The sequence below is a fragment of the Phalacrocorax aristotelis genome, chromosome 5 (genome assembly GCF_949628215.1).
Source record: "Phalacrocorax aristotelis chromosome 5, bGulAri2.1, whole genome shotgun sequence".
Taxonomy (NCBI): Eukaryota; Metazoa; Chordata; class Aves; order Suliformes; family Phalacrocoracidae; genus Phalacrocorax; species Phalacrocorax aristotelis.
Genome location: NC_134280.1, coordinates 25,908,653 through 25,928,181, shown reverse-complemented (window position 1 = coordinate 25,928,181; position 19,529 = coordinate 25,908,653). Strand labels below are relative to the sequence as shown.

The 19,529-nt window shown below is 40.5% G+C and overlaps 2 long non-coding RNA genes across 2 annotated transcripts in view; one reads left to right on the top strand and one right to left on the bottom strand.

Moving 5' to 3' along the window:
• The window catches only part of LOC142057482 (uncharacterized), a 260,201-nt gene that overhangs the window by 128,754 nt on the left and 111,918 nt on the right, over window positions 1–19,529 (top strand). The window lies entirely within an intron of this gene.
• The window catches only part of LOC142057092 (uncharacterized), a 40,266-nt gene continuing 36,280 nt past the window's right edge, over window positions 15,544–19,529 (bottom strand). Inside the window, exon 3 of the long non-coding RNA XR_012660532.1 lies at window positions 15,544–15,745. This is a non-coding gene — a long non-coding RNA (uncharacterized LOC142057092). The remainder of the gene's footprint in view (window positions 15,746–19,529) is intronic.

Genomic DNA, 19,529 nt, shown 5'->3' with positions numbered 1-19,529 from the left:
ACCAGTCAGAGCTCTGGTATTACTATATTTATGCTCTTAGTTACAACACAAACTACTAAACACTTTGTTTCAGCGAGGAAAAAAAGACCATTGAAAACAGATCAGCTCCTTCTGTTAAGGATCTCGTATAAATGTCCATATCCTGGAGAAACAACCAGTATTAAATTTCTTTCCTAATGTTGGTCAAAAGTATGCAGATTTCTTAATTGCCATATTTTTTTTCTTATTTTTTCAGAAAGTTTTTCCTAAGCTGGCCCAAAAAAAAATTGGTTTTGAGAAATCTGGAAAAAGCTCTACATTACATGTTGAATGTCTGCTAAATCTATTAGTTACCCCCTGGAGGGCTAAAGATGACTAATTATACCCAACCTGTCGTTAGCTATGGTGTGTGTCGTTAGCTATGGCTTCTCTCTGAATTGCTTTAGCAGTATGAATAGGTATGATCTCTAAATCATGTAACTGTGGTAGCAGTAATCCTCAGTGTATCTACAAAACTATTGACTGGCATGGTTTATTTTGCCTGTATGGGGTAGGGTTTTTTACTAGTAGCAAATAGAGTTTTGTCAGTACAGCTGGAGATCACACTTCCAGCACAACCAGTGACAAGGTTTCCTGGTAGTCCTATGGTTGTAAAACCCTCCTGTGAGGGATTCATCTACCCTCCCATCTAGGAGTTTTGAGGTTAGGAATGCTTGTGTCATGTTTTATTCTGTGATTCTTGTGTCATGATGCATTCTGTGATTTAACACTAGTTCTGGGGATCCAGTACCTCTGATGTGAGGGGACACGTTTACCAACTTGATGTTTATCAATTACCTGCCATGACAGACTGGGTGTGGTATTGCCTGAAGCCATGTGAGTGTTGCAGAGATCTATCCCACCCTTCAATTCTGGTATTTCCAGTAGATGTTTTCACTATGCCAGGGACTTCATGTGGCTGAGTTCCCTTTGAACTTCTAGCTTCTTCCTCCTCAGTATGAATCTGTGAGGCTTGGCTGAGATACCTCCTCCATGTTCTGGCAACTGGCTTTTACTTCCTCGCTCCACTCTCTTTAGTCAGGTGTAAGACTGCTAAATGGCCTTTCCTGGGGTTTCAGTTGAGAAATAATGGGGCTGAAAAAATGAAAGGCTCTCCTATATGGCAATACCCTAAATAAACAGAACACAAAAAGATGAGACAGTGCAAAAGATTTTTTTCATAAGAGAAATAGTGCTGGAAATTATACATAGGGCTGGGTGACAGCTCTTTGTATGGCTTAGTAGAAAGCTCTTGATAAATGAGAGTTGCCTTTTTGAGATAAGAAAAAAACCCCAGAAATTTCTGCAGAATCAGAAAGAAGTCTTCCTATTTGTCCACTCTTTCTTAAGAATTAATTTTCCATTGATAAAGATTTGGGATTAGTGAGTATCACAGATGCATGTTTAGAAGGGCAGATCTGCAGTGCTATACAAGACTGCCATCCCGCTGGTGGATGGGTATCCAAAGCCATCAGTGGCTTGACAATGTCCATGCGTGGGAAGAGTAAGGGAATGAAGTGAAACTGAGAGAGGGTGCTGTTCTATCTGAGAAAGCTCTGTCAGCACAACAATCTGTTTTAATACTGCCTTACTACCTCTTAGTGTGTGCTAAGATGCCCACATGCTTCTCCATGACTGAATCTTTCATTACTGTGACCCTGATAGTAAAGGCAGCTGTATGTCTTCCCCTGGACTTCTATTTATCATACCAACTGTTTCAGAGCTACAGTCTTCTGGAAAAGACCTGTGTTTCTCTGCCCCTGACCATGCACTGGACACTGGAGGAAATCTCTTGTGGTCTGGATATTGCTGAGAAAGGTTCTGTTGGGATTCTTGGGTCTGTGCCATTTGCCTGGGCTGTGCCTTTAAAGAGTACCTTTAAAGAGTACCTTTAAAAAGTAGGGAAGCCCTGTGTGTCCTCTGTGTCTAGGATGCTGAGCACTGACTCCTTTAGGTGCTTTCACCTGTTTTTATGAAGGATGTAATGAGTGTCATATCTACTCCTGCTGTGCTGAGGCCAGAAGGGTGGCGGCAAGCAGGGCAGAGGTGACAGTACCCTGATTGAGGCATCACAGCCTCAATCAGGCATTCTGGTCCACTCTGGTTCCCATCGGTGCCTGGTGGGCATAGCTCAGCATCTATGTCCTAGTGCCTCCCCTCAGTCAGTACTGTTTCCTGAGCCCTGGTGTCATGCTGTCTGAGCAGAAGCAGAGAGCGTGGATGTTTGTTCAAGGTCTTTTACAGAAGGAAGTTGTGACAGATGTGATGAATGAGTAAGAAGTTGTGAAGAAGCAAGAGTCAGGGGAGGAGGTGAGGAGGCAATGAGAGGGAATAGCTTTGGACTATCTTGCAGGCCTGGGGCTGCCTAGCTGTCTAGGACAATATGAAAAGGGGGCATGTTTTCAGACCTGGGTCTTAGCTGTCCAAGGCACAACATATTAGTTATGGAGGGAAACTGGTTGTTTGGCATCTACTTGCACATTGGCTGCGTAATACAGAGGTAATTTCTTTGGTCTTTAGTTTAGGTATGTCCTATAACAAACTCAGACAGAAATCCAGTGGCAAAAAAACCCCAGTGCAGCCAGTTTTTTGTTGTTTGTATTTTTTTTAAAGTTCCTATCACAGCATTTGCTTTATCTCATTATTAAGGCATTACAGGAGTCCTTTCTTCCATCACCATCAATGCCTTTTCTCTTCTGTAGCGCTTTTCTTCCCAAATAATTTCCTTGACTTTCTAGTATTGGGTAGCTTTTAGTCAATCTCTCTGGTAATGACAAATGTAAGTACTTTTTATATAAAGCAGTATTAAGCATTTTTATTGGCAGTGGCCATTTCATGAGTTAACTTTCTTCTCTGACACTCCAATATAAACTGTTGTCTGGCAATGGATGATTAATTAATCTTCATATTCAAATTCCTTCTATGCAGTTAATATGAACATTCATTATGCTTTTTTGGTTTAAGTATATGAATCTCTGACTGTGCTAGCCTTTTACCAGGGCTATATAACAACCTCTATGCCTATACTTAAGTGAACATTTCCATTCCCAAAATTGGAAATGCTGACCTCAAAACAGTATGAGTTATGGATTTCTTTTCATGGCAATACATGATTGACTTTACCCAGGGTGTAGGAAGAAAATACAACAGAAATTATAATGAAAAAAATACACTCTCTTTGTCCTCCATGCAGACAAGTGTGGAGCTCCTACAGTATTATATATTGCATCTACCCTGGTATCAATATAAGATTATTAGTAGATAATAATATTAAAGTTCATCATGATTAATGTAATTAACAAGCATACAGAAAGCAATAAAGATTCTTCTGTGTTACTGGAAATGCTTTTAGATGCCATTATGGTCTCCACCATTGTGTACCTCATATTTAAGACTGTTCTTTCCTTTAGCTGGAAGCTTCCTTCACATGTAAAAAGTAGAGGTGGGCTGGACAGTTCATCTGACATAAAGCACCTCTGGGCCGGAATACTGACGCAGAGGAAGGAACTTGTTCACTTAAGAAAGTGGTGGGACATGCTGCCTCCTTTCCTGGACATGCTTATGCTGTTATTAAATAACATAAATAATAATAAATTATTAATAGCAAATTATACTTAGCACTTACATATGCAATTTATTACCAAAAGGTGGAGTTAGGTCTTATTTGCTCAGTGCAGTAGGCCTTATTCTCGGGATTTAAGTTTGATTTTTGTTAAGAATCAGACTGGCCCTTTACAGTAGTTTAAAAACTACCTCCAAAAGTCCAAAACAAAGGGGCTAGAATAGGTTCCATGCCTGTCATTTAATCATTTAATCTGATGGTGTCTGGAGTGGCACCATGGATGTTACAGGGAAAAAATGCACTGTGCTGCTGCCACTGTTAGAAAAGAACTTCTGAGAGTAGACTTGTGAAGGTCTGTGTTAGAGTAGGTCTATGTTAAATTCAGCTTTCCTTGTCTGTGGTTTATTTTGGAGATGTTTTGATCTTACGGGATTAAATATGAACTATCTCAAAAGGGACTGACTTTAGTTAGGAGAATGATAGTCTTACATTAGTGGTGGAAAGAACAAGCCTGTCGTAACGACAGTAGTGAAGAAGCAGTGGAAGAAATATTCTAGCAAGATGGAGGAAGCTCTGTGGATGTGTTGAAGCATTTGCTCAGCAGGGCTATGTTCTTCGTGATCAGTGTCTACAGATACCACAGTGGCCTTTTTTCCTGAGTACATTTACTTACTTCCATCTTCACCCCTTCCACCAATTCAAGATGCAACTTGGACAAATCTATTTAGTCATTCCTGGGCAAACTGGGTAGCCATGTATTCACAGGGTTAAAATATCGCATTGCCGATACATTTTGGTGCTATGAATAGCTTTAGAACAGCCACGACACTAATTTAGCTTTTGATGCTTTGAGAAAAGTTATGTGTTAGGGAGCATGGTTGGGTCTGCATCACAGGCTCAGTAATAAATGATGCTCATTAGATGCAGTTATATTTGTACAAAACAAACCCTGTTCTTTCTGAGCCTAGGATGAGATATGCTGCTTTGCAGTGGAAAGCCTGACTGATGTAGACTAAAGCTTAACACATACCTAATTACAGAGCAGACTTCCCCTTTCTGAGATTCAGAGGCATTAATTAAAGAAAGAAATTTATTACAACCTGCTCCATTATCTCCAGTCACCTTTACACAGATGAAGACTAAATTCTCTCTCTTTCTAACAGTTTTGCACACAGAACTGTAGCAGTTTGGCAGACACTTTCTACATTATATAGACAAGCAAAACCTGATTTAAGAGAGATGGTCCACTTGGTACATCTACTTTATAAATCATGTTTCTTCTCCATCTACTCTCTGTTTCTGGGAGGTGTTTAGACTGTGAACCTATGAGTTAACACCTCTTTTGGAAAAAGGTATTGGCTCCTGGTCAAGCATCCTGGCAGAGACATTCAGAGCAGGTGCCATACTTGTGCAACTGGCTCTGGCACCAGGCTCAGGCTGAATGCTTTCCAACACACTGTGTGCATGGCACAGGTGTTGTAGGCTGATGCCTTTGAACTCTCTTGTGTCACTCCAATCTGCCTTGCATCACCGTAGCCTGTTAGAGGGATTACTTTGTTCTCTATATGAGAAGGGGGCTGCTAATTTCCAGATGCAGAGGCTAGTTTCTTGTTTTTGTATGATGAATTGACAGTAGCTCCAGAGCAGAAACAAATGTCATTCTGGGGAAGGTAATTGAACACCTCCTAGATTGCAACACAGCAATTCAGTGTGGGAAAAGAGCAAGAGGAGACTGCAAAGCTAAGAATCTTACAAGAATAGAGTCGATAAGGAGGACACTTGCTACCGATACAATTATTTTAAAATATATTTTCAAGTATAAAAACTTGTCAAACATCAGAAAAGCTCTTGCTTCCCTCACAGAAAGAGGCCGTTGGCAAAGGGAACACCCTGAAAGCTAGTACACAGTTTAGACAACACTCAGGGACTGCTGGATGAACAGAAGAAAAAATACCAGAGAGAATTCATACACGGGGCCCAGCTTTTTTGTGTGATTAGTTAGGTCCAGTTAGGTCAACTTCCACCAAGTTTTTCCAAACAAGCTATTTATGATTAATCATAAAGATGAGTCAGAGCTTTTTTACAGGAAGCTAGAAGAGAGGTCACTTCCTGAGGCCGCCTGGAATTCCCCCAAATCTCGTCAAAAGAGCCTTGGCTACCCTACCCTGACAAGGATGAGGAGCACAAAAAGAGGCCATATTCTAGCTGGGCACAGACAACTAGGTTGACAGTGCCCTTGCAGAACTAGTTGTGTCTTTAAATATAATATAAACAAAAATAAAGGGGCCTGAGACTCTCACCTCTTGAAGTTCAGACCTTGGATCCAGACTATGGGGTGTCTGTCTGCCCATGAACTGGATAAGCTGTGTCCACAATACACTTTTTGAAAACATATATTTTAGATCCCTGTAGGCTGTGCTTGCCAGCCTTCCTGCTAACTTAATCCTCTCTCAGTCTCATACTTATCCCACCAATGCCAGGCCAATTACTTCAGCTGGAGTGAGCCTACCTCCTCCAGCCTCCCAGCTGGCTAGATTGCACAACGCCTCTGGGCATGTTTTGCCTTCCAATGCAAGGAGGTGTAGGAACAGATGCCGCCATGCTGAGAGCCTTCCTTTGTAGCTGGTGACTAGGATCACAAAGTCAGCTCCATGGGAGTACCTGGAGCTTCTCATTATCCTGCTGCTTATGCTTCCAGCATAGACAGCGTTCTTAGGGGGCACAGACTCTTGTTGATGTAGCAATCTGTCTGATGTCCGATCTCTAGAGAAGCTGTGTTCAGTGCTTGCTGCAAGTCCTCCTGCGTCCTTTCCAGAGCAGGCACAAGCCTGCCATTTGCACCCTCATTCTCTGCTAAATGGATAGTGGGAAATTTCCAGGTCTGTGCTAGTCTCAGGTCTCAGTTGACGTAATTCCATTGAGAAAACACCATCTAACACTTTCATTGTTTTCCAAGTTCAGCACTGGAATGGTGCAGGGCCTGCCAGGAGGTGCATGTCTGGTAGATGGCATTTGCCTGTGCTGCTTCATTCCTTGCATTAGGAGTTCAGTGTTGTAGGCCATTCAGGGAAGAGTGCTTCATGCTTATACAGCAAACATGACAGCACGCATGTCAAATTGTCCCTGTAAGAGCAAGCATCAATTCCCCCCTTTTCCGTCTTTGCATAGCTGGTGCCCAAAGACTACATGGTATAGTCTCCTCTAGGGTTGAGTCCATCTCCCTTCTCTTTGCTTAGGCAGCGACTTCCAGAAACACCCTCCCTGGTTCTTGACTTGTACGTGTCTCTGGGTGTGCAGCGAGAAGCTGGGGGCAAAGAAAGCAGGCTTCTCTCAGATTGACCCCATATCCTTGAATTCATTGCTCAAGAGGATCATATGCCATCTTCCTTCCCTGCAGCAGCTTACAGTTATCATCCTCCCCATCCCCAGCCTTTAGCTTCACTGTTGTAGGACTGTCTTTGCTATTTAACTGTCATCTGGTGCCAATCCTAGTTCCACCTGTATCTCTGCCAGGACATCTGGGTGTAGCTGATCTAGCAATCATGGATGTGGGTCAGATTATTGAAAGCATGAACCCATGTGTTGGTGTCTAAATAGAAAGAAGGTTGTGCCTCATCCCCGGCCAAGGTGGCAACTCTGAAGATAGCTGCTGCTGGTACAGTGCAAGCCTCAACCTTAATATGGCCACCTGTGTTGTCTCAGCTGTAAGGCCTTTGAAACAGCATTGGAGACTGGAGGTAATGCTTTGCAGAGCATGAGGACACGGTGGAACAATTAAGCCACAAAATTTTCTGGGATAGGTGCTGAGGTTGAAATCAGTGTTGTCCAGACTGTGTGAGTGGGCGTCTTGCAGTATGGAGACAGACGTTGCAAACTCTTCACACAGTTGCTCCATGCTCCTGCAAAAGGCAAGCAGTATTTATCCCCTAATGAAAAGGGACTTCTGGCTGGTTACTTCTGTACCAATATTTGCTGTGATGAATAGCAGATTGATTATAGTCATATGCAGATGCTCTAGGAGAGTGTTTTTCCCCCCCACCTTATTAGTGTTACAGGGAGCTTGCTTTTTTAGCTTGTTCCCAGTTTATCTATATGAATTTTCAGCTCTCAGAGCCCCTCCATATATATATTTCATGCTGAAGGGCAAGGAGAATAGTTTTTAAAATTGCAGGAGAAGTAAATAATTCTGAGCAGCGTTGAACTCTGCTGCCTAGCCCTATGCTTTATAGATAATTGTTCATTGATCTGTCTGGTGGGAAGGAACTTCTGGATCTCTTGTATCAACACCCTGTAGATTCTGGCACTTGGGGTTATTTCCCTGTCTCTCTTCTCTCTCCCTCACTGTACATTTTTTAGATTTCTGTTTTTGAAACAATGCCAAATAACCGGCTAAATAGGTCAAAGACTGTAGGAGAGGGGGAACGTGTATGGAAACTTAAAATAGACACTGGGCCAAGGTAAAGAGCCTTGAGGAAAAGAAAATGCATCTTGCAGTTTCTCTTCATCTACAGTGTCTTTAGGATAGGTGACTGATGGCATAATTAATGAGTAGGTAGGATTACTGTGCTTATGCGATAGCATTTTGAGCAACTGTGCAGTGATATATTGGAGAGAGACTGTAAAGTACCTGAAACTGGACAATTGTATTAACCTTAGGCAAGTTTCTTTCCCAGTCAGAGCTTTTCTCCTGTTCCAAAATACAATGTTGTCTTCTTACTTTGTGCTCAGTAGAGCAATATTTTTACCATTCTTTATAACTGAGAGGGTAAGTAGGATGCCCAGGAGCTTTGTCTAATCATTTAGCTAATGATCCTGCTCTGTAATATCTGCTCAGGTGTTTAATTCAGTTTAGATTACTACTCTGATAGTCCTTTCTGGCGTTAGTTTTGATAGGACTCACTTCCACACTCTGCATCCCCTGAAGAAGGAAGGTCATAGTTAAGCTCTGTATTTACTGACAGTGTCTTATTTTAGATTGTGCCTCAGTGGTGGGCAGTCAAACCAAATATTAATCTTTTGTTTATATTAATGTACCTTTAATTGTGCCCCAGTTTTCATATTTATGTTTTGTGGGTCAAAATATTAAAAAAACCCACAGTTTGTAGCTTAACAGCAGATCCAGTTATCTTACTTGTAGGGAGGGAGGAAGTGTTAGTGCTCCACCACCATGAGTCTGTGTAACCATTGTGTTCTGCAGGCAAAAAGACCTCAAACCCTCCCACCCTGAAGTGCTTAAAAAATATGTCTCCAAACATGCTGGAGAGTTTATGGGGTAGAGCTATTAGAACCAGAGAAACCTGTGGGCAGATGCAGGAACTACACCACATTGTTCCTCCAAACCCGAGAGAGAGAGAACCTCATGTCTTTAATGCCTAGCTATCTTCTTATGTATTTGAATATGTGGGGCCAGGCTTTTAGCTAGAAATCTAAAGTACCTTCTCTGATATGCAGCACTTGATACTTCAGTTTGAAGTGTTTAAAATGTCTTCTGCCACATCACCTGCTATATTTTTCTCTAGTATCTAAGTATTTTAGTTTCTGGCTTATTAACTGCCAGTTTGCTACTCAGAGTAAGATATTCTGTGGAAGGGTATTGTGATATACTCATACATTTTGTTTGTTTGAAACTTTTTAGCAAACAAACAAAACCAAAATACCTAGACAAGCATGAACGGAAGACTCCCCAGGTCCTCATTTCACCTTTCACTGAAAAGTCATTAAAGTTGTAGCTAGTCAGCAAATCCAAAATCTAGCACCTGTTCGCCAGATAAAAACCAGCTGCACCGAATGTATATTATTTAACCCATGCAATTTGCATACCATATGCAGTACCAGTTGTTTAAGTTGCTGTGCTTAAGGTGTTTTGGGATATTATGTTTTTATCAAAGGTGAAAGGTTGATGGAATAGAGCAAAACTTGTAGTAAGACTTTGTAATATCAGTATCTTGAAGTCATGAGATTACATGAGGGTTGAACTTTTGACTTGCAGAGTTTTTGTTTCTTTATTTTTCATTTCAACAATCCAACCCACTTTTTTGGTTTAATAATATGCTTCACTTCTTAACCTATTTCTTGATTGGCTTTGATTAGGTCATGACTTATTGAAGCAAAATGAATTCTTCTTGTTTTTCTTTCAAAATAATTAGAAAAAGACAAGTTCCCTGGGCAGGCCAATCTTTTGGAATCCTTCTTGTTTAATGCATGTGGGACATTCCTGTGATATGAGTTCATTTTTAAATTGTTTCTCTTCCTTTAAAACAGAGCTGGCATATAAAACCACTTTGCCTTTTTCTGAAAATTATTGTCCTCTGAAGTGTCTGGAATTCTGAAACTGAAGTCACAGAAAACCTTTCTTATCTGCTTTCAACCTACTGGCATTTTCTGCTGTCCTCCGTTTTGTTCACATACATTGGTGAGGGTCCTATAAAGTTTTTCACAGCCTGTGAGCTAAGATCAGATTTACTGCAGTGACAGTCTGAAATGGGATGAAAATATGGCCGGTGCTAGAGAACTTACATCCTAGGCCTCTAGTAAACAGGAAAGGAGTGGAGTTCAATCTGAATTTCATACTGAATAGCACAATACTTGGTATTCCTCATTATATCTAATATTATCTTCTGAGTAAGTTTTCATTAAGCTGTAAAAATACTGATTATAAAATAGTCTGTTTATTTGTGAGAGTCAGTCACAAAAGAAGGGTGAGTTGTTTGGTTAGTAGGATTTTAGTGCTTGGTAGACTTCAGTTCAGGTTTTGGTTCTGCTATAGATTTACTGTGTGTTCTTGGGCAAGTTGCTTAATTTCTGTGTGGCTAATTTTTATACTGTAAAAAAGTAGAAATAGTAATACTTGCTTTCTTTTTACTCTTACCCACCATGATAAAAGCTGGCGATACTCTGTTACTTACCCTGTATGTATGACACAGCCATAATCTTTAGTCTATGGCTTGAGGTAATCTGCAAACTGTAGAAAAATAGCAGAAACTAATCTTGGAGATTCTGAGAGTTTCCCAACACCTTCAGTTCTATGGAAATCAGTGTTATCTCACAAGCTGAGGACGTAACTGATAAAATTTTAAGAGATCCACAGAAATTATACCACTGGTGCAGTAATTATGATCTGGTGATTCTTAGAAACTTCATATTGTTCTGGCTTTTCCTTTTTCTTTCCTGGTGCTAAATTATGTTGAACAACCATAAATCCTTTCCTGAAATCTACTTTACATATAAGGAATTTCTACATGATTATTGCAAAGCTGTTTGTCAAGAAGGGAAGAAGCAGGTGATCTGCCTAGTAGTAAGTTGGCTTATGTGACAACCGTGGCATTACATGAAACAAACTCCAGTTATTAATAGGTAATGGGCAATTGCTAGAGGTATGTCTCAGTCAGTAACTTTCTGTAGTAGCATAAACTTACAGAAGTTCATCTCTGAACTTGCTCAGCTTATACAAAAATAAACTCCATTTAAACATTTTCTTTCCAAAAGCTCATCCTATTATAATTTACAGCAAATCCTTCTAAAACCTGCGTTCAAAGTAGCAATCGTTAGCCAATGCCTATTGTCATTTTATTTTCACAAGAAAAGCTTTGAAAAAGCTTTTGCTGATTAAAAGCCAGTTTCTAGTCAACGCAGTTTATTCTTGGTTTCCTTGTACAAGCGCAGAATAGTGACTTCTGCTATGACACTTGTGCTTTCTTAGAAAAGACATTTGAGCTAAACAGAAGGGCAAAACAAGGTCACTGGCATTATATATCTACAGTGAGCTTTAAGAGATGAGTCAGACTTACAGATGGAATGATAGTTTGCCTTGTCATGAGAACACATATCTTCAAAAGGTTCCTGCTTTGGAAAAATAAAGTAAAAACCATAAGGAACCACTTAAGGAGGCTGCGTAAATAATTTGCCATTTGTGAGCAATATATGCAAAACGATAGGACTGCAAGGACTGTATTTGATGGAAAAGCTTCTAGCCATTTAAACTGCCATCCTGGTGTTTATTACCTGAATCACCTCTGGGAGTCTGATAAACACCTGTGATCTGCTGGTAATTCAGGAAAGGAAGCAGCACTCTACATGACCTGCTTTTTTTCTCTCAAGCAGTCATAGTGTAATAAACAGTGAACAGTGATTTTGAACATGCAAAGAATATATTTAGTCAAGTTAAGGCTACTACTCTTGGTTTAATACTTAACAAAGCTAAAAGCAGAAAGTAGATGGTTTAGCACCTCAATGTCATATACATAGAAATGGAAGGAGAGAGCAAAAGACAGTAGAAGCTAGTAGTACTTGGAAGGCAACTCAGTCATTTGGTTTTAAAATGAGCATAAATGGTAAACACCTTAAAAAGAAATGGAGAAAAAGCAGAGATTTCTTTTAACCTATACATTTTTTTAAGTTACTACATGACCAGTAAAGTAATAATTTCCTGGAAAGCAATATTTAAATATATCCATCATCATTTAGATCTTGGACATGTACTTAAATATTATTGATTATTTGCAATTGTGTGCATCCATGTGTAGGTATATTAAACAAAAAAGTAACGGCACCATGTCAGTGATTGGGATCAAGTGCAAAAATGGAACTGGAGTCTCTAATTGCTAGTTGTCTGGGTTGGTTGTTTTTTGTTTTTTTCTTTTTTTTTTTTAAATTAAGAAAGCCACAAGCAAATTACAGACATCCAGTTTATAGCATTGCAATCTTACAGGCTTGCTCTCATGAATATGGTAATTTTTTATTTTATGCCCTCTTGAGATGTCTTGTTAAAAACATTTTATCGGTGATCCTAAAATTCAGTAAATTTGAAGCCCTTGGCACCCTGAAGATAGTTAAAGTTCTTCAAAAAATGTCAGCAATAAATATTTGGCAAATATAAAGAATATGCGCATTTTTCCCAAGTGGGTGATATATTTTTTTCCCAGTTCTTATAGTCAAGTGATGACACTGCAGTTCAGAATATAAGTGCATATTGATATTTTCTTCCAGAAACTGCTAAGATGTGTTGCTTAGTGCTTCTCCCACAGAGTTATTTCTGTGCCGCCACCTGGAAGTGGTTACATACTTGCTCCGGCTTGCAGAGTAGTTTTGGACAGTCAGGTGTATGTATGAGCAAGTGGTCTTTATTTGGAGCAATTAAAATTCTAACGTTCTCCTCTCTTGACATGCAATTACTAGGGCTCTGCTGTTCCCACTAATTGCTCTTGCTGGGGACATTGGTGAGGAGCCAATGATTTTGATGGGTAGTGGATTATCATTTTTACTCCGCTACCTGAGAAAAAAAATCATTTGCAAAATCCCATGTGTAATTAGCAAGACTCATGATTAATTGTCCTGCAAAATTAGCTTCACTGTTGCTTTTATTTTACTGCTTCAAATATTAATTAATGTTAACTCCTTTCCTTCAGTTCTAGCTTTTGAATATTCAACGTGGCTTTGAAAAATTAGTCAGGGCTTCTACTTGCATTAACATGCTGGAGCTTTGATTTCCAAATAAGTATTCTGATTTAAAAGATCACACTTGGGTCATAAATAATTTTTATAGGAGGACAAACAAAGCATCAAAGCATCATGGGAAGGCATTCATGCACTAACTGAAAGTAAATTGTTTCAGTAATGATTCATTCCCCCAGTGCTTTTGGGGAAACATCAGCAAATATGCAAAACACTGCATTGTGTGGGGCAAAACAATTATTTAATGACAGCAATCAATGTATATATTTTCAAATAAGTAGCACAGTGAAAGAGGTAAAAATAATGGTGGACTGATACCATTTTAGTACCAAATTGGTCCTTTAAACTTTGGGCAGCTGCAGTATATACTCTCTGTATTTCTATGAATTGCAGGTTCTTACGTTTGATGGTGCAAGGTGGAAAATGCCAAGTGTCTATACTTCAGTGATATCTGTGTTAGTGCTCCCAAAACTCTTACGTGTTTAGTGTTATGACTATGACAGAGTCAGAAAGCAAAAGAAGGATCTAGGGAAGACTGTTCTTGAGTCACTGGGATGCTGATGGATTGAATTTACAGGTCAGTTCCTTAAAACCAGCAGTAAGATGTTCTGAGATGTCAAAGACCCTTGGTTTCTGTTTCAGCTGTGTTTTCGTTGTGCCAGGTTGGCTCACACAATTCCTCACAAGAGAGCTCTTTTCCAAGAACTACTGGTTCCTCCCAGTACAGCTGTAGCACTACCTGTAGAGCACTCCTGCACAACAGTTTTAGGCTCAATTTTGCCCCTGGCACACTGCTGGCTTATGTTCAGCCGGCTGTCAACCAGCACTCCCAGGTCCTTTGCCACCGGGCAGCTTTCCATCCGCTCTTCCCCAAGCCTGGAGTGTTGCATGGGGTTGTTGTGACCCAAGTGCAGGACCTAGCACTTGGCCTTGTTAAACCTCACACAACTGACCTTGGGCCCTTGATCCAGCCTGTCCAGATCCCTCTGCAGAGCCTTCCTACCCTCGAGCAGATCAACACTCCCACCCAATTTGGTGTCATCTGCAAATTTACTGAGCGTGAACTTGATCCCCTGGTCCATGTCATCGATAAAGATATTAAACAAGACTGGCCCCAACACTGACCCCTGGGGAACCCTGCTCGTGACCAGCTGCCAACTGGATTTAGCTCCATTCAACACAACTCTCTGGGCTCGGCTGTCCAGCCTGGTTTTTACCCAGTGAAGAGTACACCTGTGTAAGCCATGAGCCACCAGCTCGTCTAGGAGGATGCTGTGGGAGACAGTGTCAAAGGCTTTGCTAAAGTCCAGGTAGACAACAGCCACAGCCTTTCCCTCATCCACTAGGCAGGTCACCTGGTCATAGAAGGAGATCAGGTTGGTTAGGCAGAACCTGGCTTTCATGAAGCCATGCTGGCTGGGCCTGATGCCCTGGTTGTCCTGCACTTGCCTGGTGAGTGCACTCAAGATAAACTGCTCCATAATCATCCCCGGTACTGAGGTCAGGCTGACTTGCCTGTAGTTCCCCAGATCCTCTTTCTGGCCCTTCTTGGAGATAAGCGTCACATCTGCAAGCCTCCAGGTGTCTGGGATGTCCCCTGTTAACCAGGACTGCTGGTAAATGATAGAGAGTGACTTGGTGAGCTCCTCAGTACTCTCAGGTGGATCCCATCTAGCCCCATTGACTTATGAGTGTCCAGGTGGCTCAGCAGGCCATAAACTGCTTCCTCCTGGGTTATGGATCTGGACTGTGGATTCTGCTCCCCATCCCTGCCTTCCAGCTCAGGGGGCTGAGTACCCTGGAGATAACTGGTCTGACGGTTAAAGACTGAGGCAAAGAAGGCATTTAGTACCTCAGCCTTTTCCTCATCCTCAGTGGCAACATTCCCCTCTGTGTCCAATAGAGGATGGAGATTCTCTTTGGTTCTGTTTTTGTTGTTAATGTATTTGTAAAAACATTTTTTGTTATCCCTTACAACAGTGGCCAGATTGAGTTCTAGCTGGGCTTTTGCCCTTCTAGTTTTCTTTCTGCGTGACCTAACGAGATCTCTGTACTCTTCTTGAGTTGCCTGCCCCTTCTTCCAAAAGCAGTAAACTCTTCTGAGTCCCAGCAAAAGCTCCCTGTTCAGCCAGGCTGGTTGTCTCCCCCACTGGTTTGTCTTGCAGCTTTTGGGGACAGCCTGCTCCTGTGCCTTTAAGACTTCCTTCTTGAAGAGTGCCCAGCCTTCCTGGACCCCTTTGCTCTTCAGGATTTCCTCCCAGGGGACTCTCCCAACCAGTGCCCTGAACAGGCCAGTCTGCCCTCCGGAAATCCATGGTAGTGGTTCTGCTGAACCCCTCCTGACTTCACCAGGAATTGAGAACTCAAATCATATCATGGTCGCTAAGCCCAAGATGGTCTCCGACCACCGCGTTTCCCACCAGTCCTTCTCTGTGAACAGCAGGTCAAGCAAGGCACCTCCCCTGGTAGGCCCACTTACCAGCTGCGTCAGGAAGTTATCTTCCACACACTCCAGGAACCTCCTAGATTGTTTCTTCTCTGCTGTGCTGTATTTCTAGCAGACATGTGGTAAATTGAAGTCTCCCGCTAGAACAAGGGCAACCAGTTGTGATAATTCCACCAGCTGCTTGTAGAACACTTCATCTACTCCTTCATCTTGGTTGGGTGGTCTATAACAGACTCCCCAGCTGGTGTCTTCAGGGGAAACAGGTTTTGCTGCAAAATGGAAACGAAAGAAGAGAGATCAGTTAATCTTCAAACTTAAAATCATAGAATCATTGAATCATTAAGGATGGAAAAGGCCTCTCAAATCATCAAGTCCAACCATCAACCCAACACCACCATGCCTCCTAAACCATGTCCTGAAGTGCCATAAATGAAAGAATTCATAAATTTCCTGCATCAACAGACAACCATGTTGAAGCTTCTAGACTATACATGATGCTGCACTGTTCATCTTCCAGTGATGCCTGCAGGAGTTGCACATGCAATTCTGCAGGAGCAAGCGGCTTCAAGTTTACAGTCACAGCTACACTGGTCATTATCTGAGTTTCTGTATTAGCAGATAAATGTTTTGAGAGACTGAATAACTGATATTGCAAGGGTCTGTGTAGCTACAGCTGCTTAGGGAAATTTAAGGGCCTGCAGAATCTGGCTTTAAAAAAAAAAAAGTAAGAAAATTCAACCCCTCCATATTCTCTTACTGTATTAATCTTTTTTGGTTTTTAAATCCATGTTTGCATATAACATCCATTTCACAGAGTGGTGATTTGCTTTGGTGATTATTCTGTTGTTTGAAGGCCAGATTCCATCCTTAGTTACTTTTTTTTTGTTTGTTTGACATGAGAATGTAGTTTTAATAGCTGTGGATTTGGCTGTGCTATATGAAAACACATGTTTCTGAGAAGGGCAAGGGTAACCCCATGTCGTGGAGGTTGTGCAGAGTTCCAGCAGGCACAGTGCTGTCTCTGAGCCGCCTGCTGCATTGTAAACACACTGAGCAGCCTTTGGGGAGACTTGTTTTCTCTTTTCCACTTACCTTTTCTTATCTTTTTTTTGTCTTTAAAAAAGCCCCAAACCAACCTATGAGCAGAGAATCATGGCCTTGGCTGTCTTTTCTGAGCAAGTATCCCGTTAGCTTTTTCCACTGATTAACACTCTGTTAGATAGTAGCAAGAAATGCAAGTGGCTTAAGACTTTTAACAAATAAAATCAATGGCTGTTTGATCTGTGGGGAAGGACAGAGGGGAAGGAAAGGTTTTCACGTGTCTCTACTTCTTATGAATCAAATACGGCTTCTTCTTTTAAACTGGCCTCTGTCAGGAGGCTAAAATACCCTGAAGGTTAGCTACAGCACTATCTGCTGCTGAGGTGGTATTTACTGGATGATGAATATATTAGTTCAAATTTAAATTGATTCTATGGAGGGGTAATGTTGATACCATATCTACTGCTGCGTTTCAGTAGTGTAGGCCAATCATTAGTGTGGAGAGAGAGGGAAGAAAATAAAGGTGACACTGTCTGAAATGCAGGAAATGAACAGTGCTTTATAAATAATATATTTCTCCTATTATGTTAATTTTTCAAAATAAGCTTAGATTTAAATGTAATGTTCTATCACTAAGTGCATGTATACTAGCATATTATTAGTCTGTTTAGTCACATCTAGAAATGTGTTCTTCATATTTGTGGTTGCTGAAGTAAATAGAAATCAATGAAAGTAGCAGAAGTGCTGAAGTCATTTCAGTAAGTGAAGCACTCATTAATTTAAATTTCACACTTGACATTGTTACAGACTAATCTTAGAAAATAAGACACTGACTTCTCAATAAATTCTAAGACATGGAGGAATCCTGCAACTTTCTTTACAAAGTGGCTCTGACATTAGAAGGAAAGACCTCTGACTGCAGCAGTTTAGGCAGATGTTAATGATATGGTAAACTTTCTCAAAAGCCAGAAGTCCATTCATATGGATGACATAAGCTTGAGGAGTTAGCAAGCAAACAATATTGAGACACTGGGACCGAACATGTTCTGAAACATCAAAAAGCTCTTCCTGCTGTTTTCAAACATCTAAAAATATGTGTGAAGCCTGCTCACAATTTAATGGGAGGTATACAGAGAGCTGGGGGTGGTTATACAGGAAATTAGAAAAGCCTCATCTCATCAGAGTGAAATAAATATGCCATCATATAAGAAGTAATTGGAGGGGTGTGTCAGTTCTGTTGATGTCAAGCAGGTGTTCATAAATTAGAATAAACATTTGTAACTGATATTAGTGATAAGAAAGTATTTTAAATTACACTGAAGAGAGACACCTAACTTGTCTATCTTCCTTCTTTTTCCATTTAAAAAAGAGAGAATGGGAAAATGCCATTTCCGCCAGCTACCTTTTCCAGTGTAGACTGATCCCCTACTCACCTGCTTTTCTGTGATATATATCAAATCATGTTGCATAATGCAGGATGCAATGGAAGTAACTTGGAAGGAAGACTACATTGCAGTTGCAGTAAGTAGTTTTACTTGTAGGTAATGGGAGGCAGGTAGGTGACATTGAGTTGGTGATTACTGATTGATAGGTGCAAGGATGCTGTCTGTTTCTGTTTGTTGTCTGATCATTTCCTTAGTCATGGAGAACTCCCATTCATGGAGAATTAATGTACTTCATTCTCCCTCCCTTGAGAACATCCTCTGTGTTGCTTAGAATATTCAAGATAATTCAGAATTCTTTAGCACCCCCAGCATAGATGCTATGAGGGTCGTGGCACACAGATCCCTTATTGTCAACTCCTTTTAAAGGGTTAAGTCAATTAACTTTGCTCAGACTCACTTAGAATACAAGCCCCTGTCTAGTGTTTAGCCCACCATAAATAAGATGCTACTAACTGTTGTGAAAATTTTTTTCTGATCCAGTACAGGAATCATGACTAGGAGTTTAAATATTAATCTTGTGGTGTGTCCACAATATATTTTAGAGCACAGGTATTTTTTGCTGTTATGATCCCTTGCTTAACACAGGAAGAGATCAGTAGTAGTGGTAAGAATGGCCTTAGTGTGAGAACACAGTGTACTTCTGAACGCACTGCTAGGATCTCCTAAGCCTGGTATTTACTCAAATCTTTAATAATGCATACAGTATTTCCTGATCAAGAAGCAGGGGACTATAAAAATGTACATGGTGTTTAAGTGCCTTGCCACATTACAGTTCTATCTGGCCTATTTTGTCACCAGATTTCAGTGTAAATTTGGATAAACTATAATGATATCAATATGAATTGGGGACCAAATCTAGCTCAAAATTTGACCATCGATTTAATTTTATGTATCTGGTTCCCATTACTATGGATTTTTGGTTTGATCATTTTGGGTTGACCTTTTCAGTAATAAAATTTCAACAGCAATTTTGGCTTCAATTTACATGCTTTTGGAACTTAAATTTGAGGATAAAACTGTCAGACCCATTGAGCTAGTGATTGTTTTTATATTTGTGTAGTAAAATTTTAAGTTATGATGTCAAAACTGTACATTTTACAAACCTGTCCCGTTCTATTCTGATACAAAATGGTAGTAAAACATGCTCCTCTTGGAAGATTCAGACAATATTTATAATAAAAGGTTACATTCAGAAAGCAAGCTATTGCTGAGAACTCTCCTGTCAAACGGAACAGTTGGGAAGGTGATATACCAAAGGGCTTAAATCAATGCAAGGTGGTGGTTCACCTTCCTTTTTGACCAATGTGCCTTTGGGGAATAAATATCTGTGTTGTAATTTGCAAGCTACTGTAAGTTTTCCCCATAAATATAAAAAACCCCTCCCTTTTCCCCCATGAATTTCTTGTCACTCCTCTGTTTCCTTCTGAATCTTCCAACTAATAGTAAAAAGAAAAGCGTTTATAGTAGGAAACCCAGAGACATATTGTTGGTGGTTTAAATATTATGCCAAAGACGAGATTCAATTTACTGTAAACCTTTCATCAGATAGTATATCTCTGTGGAGAAA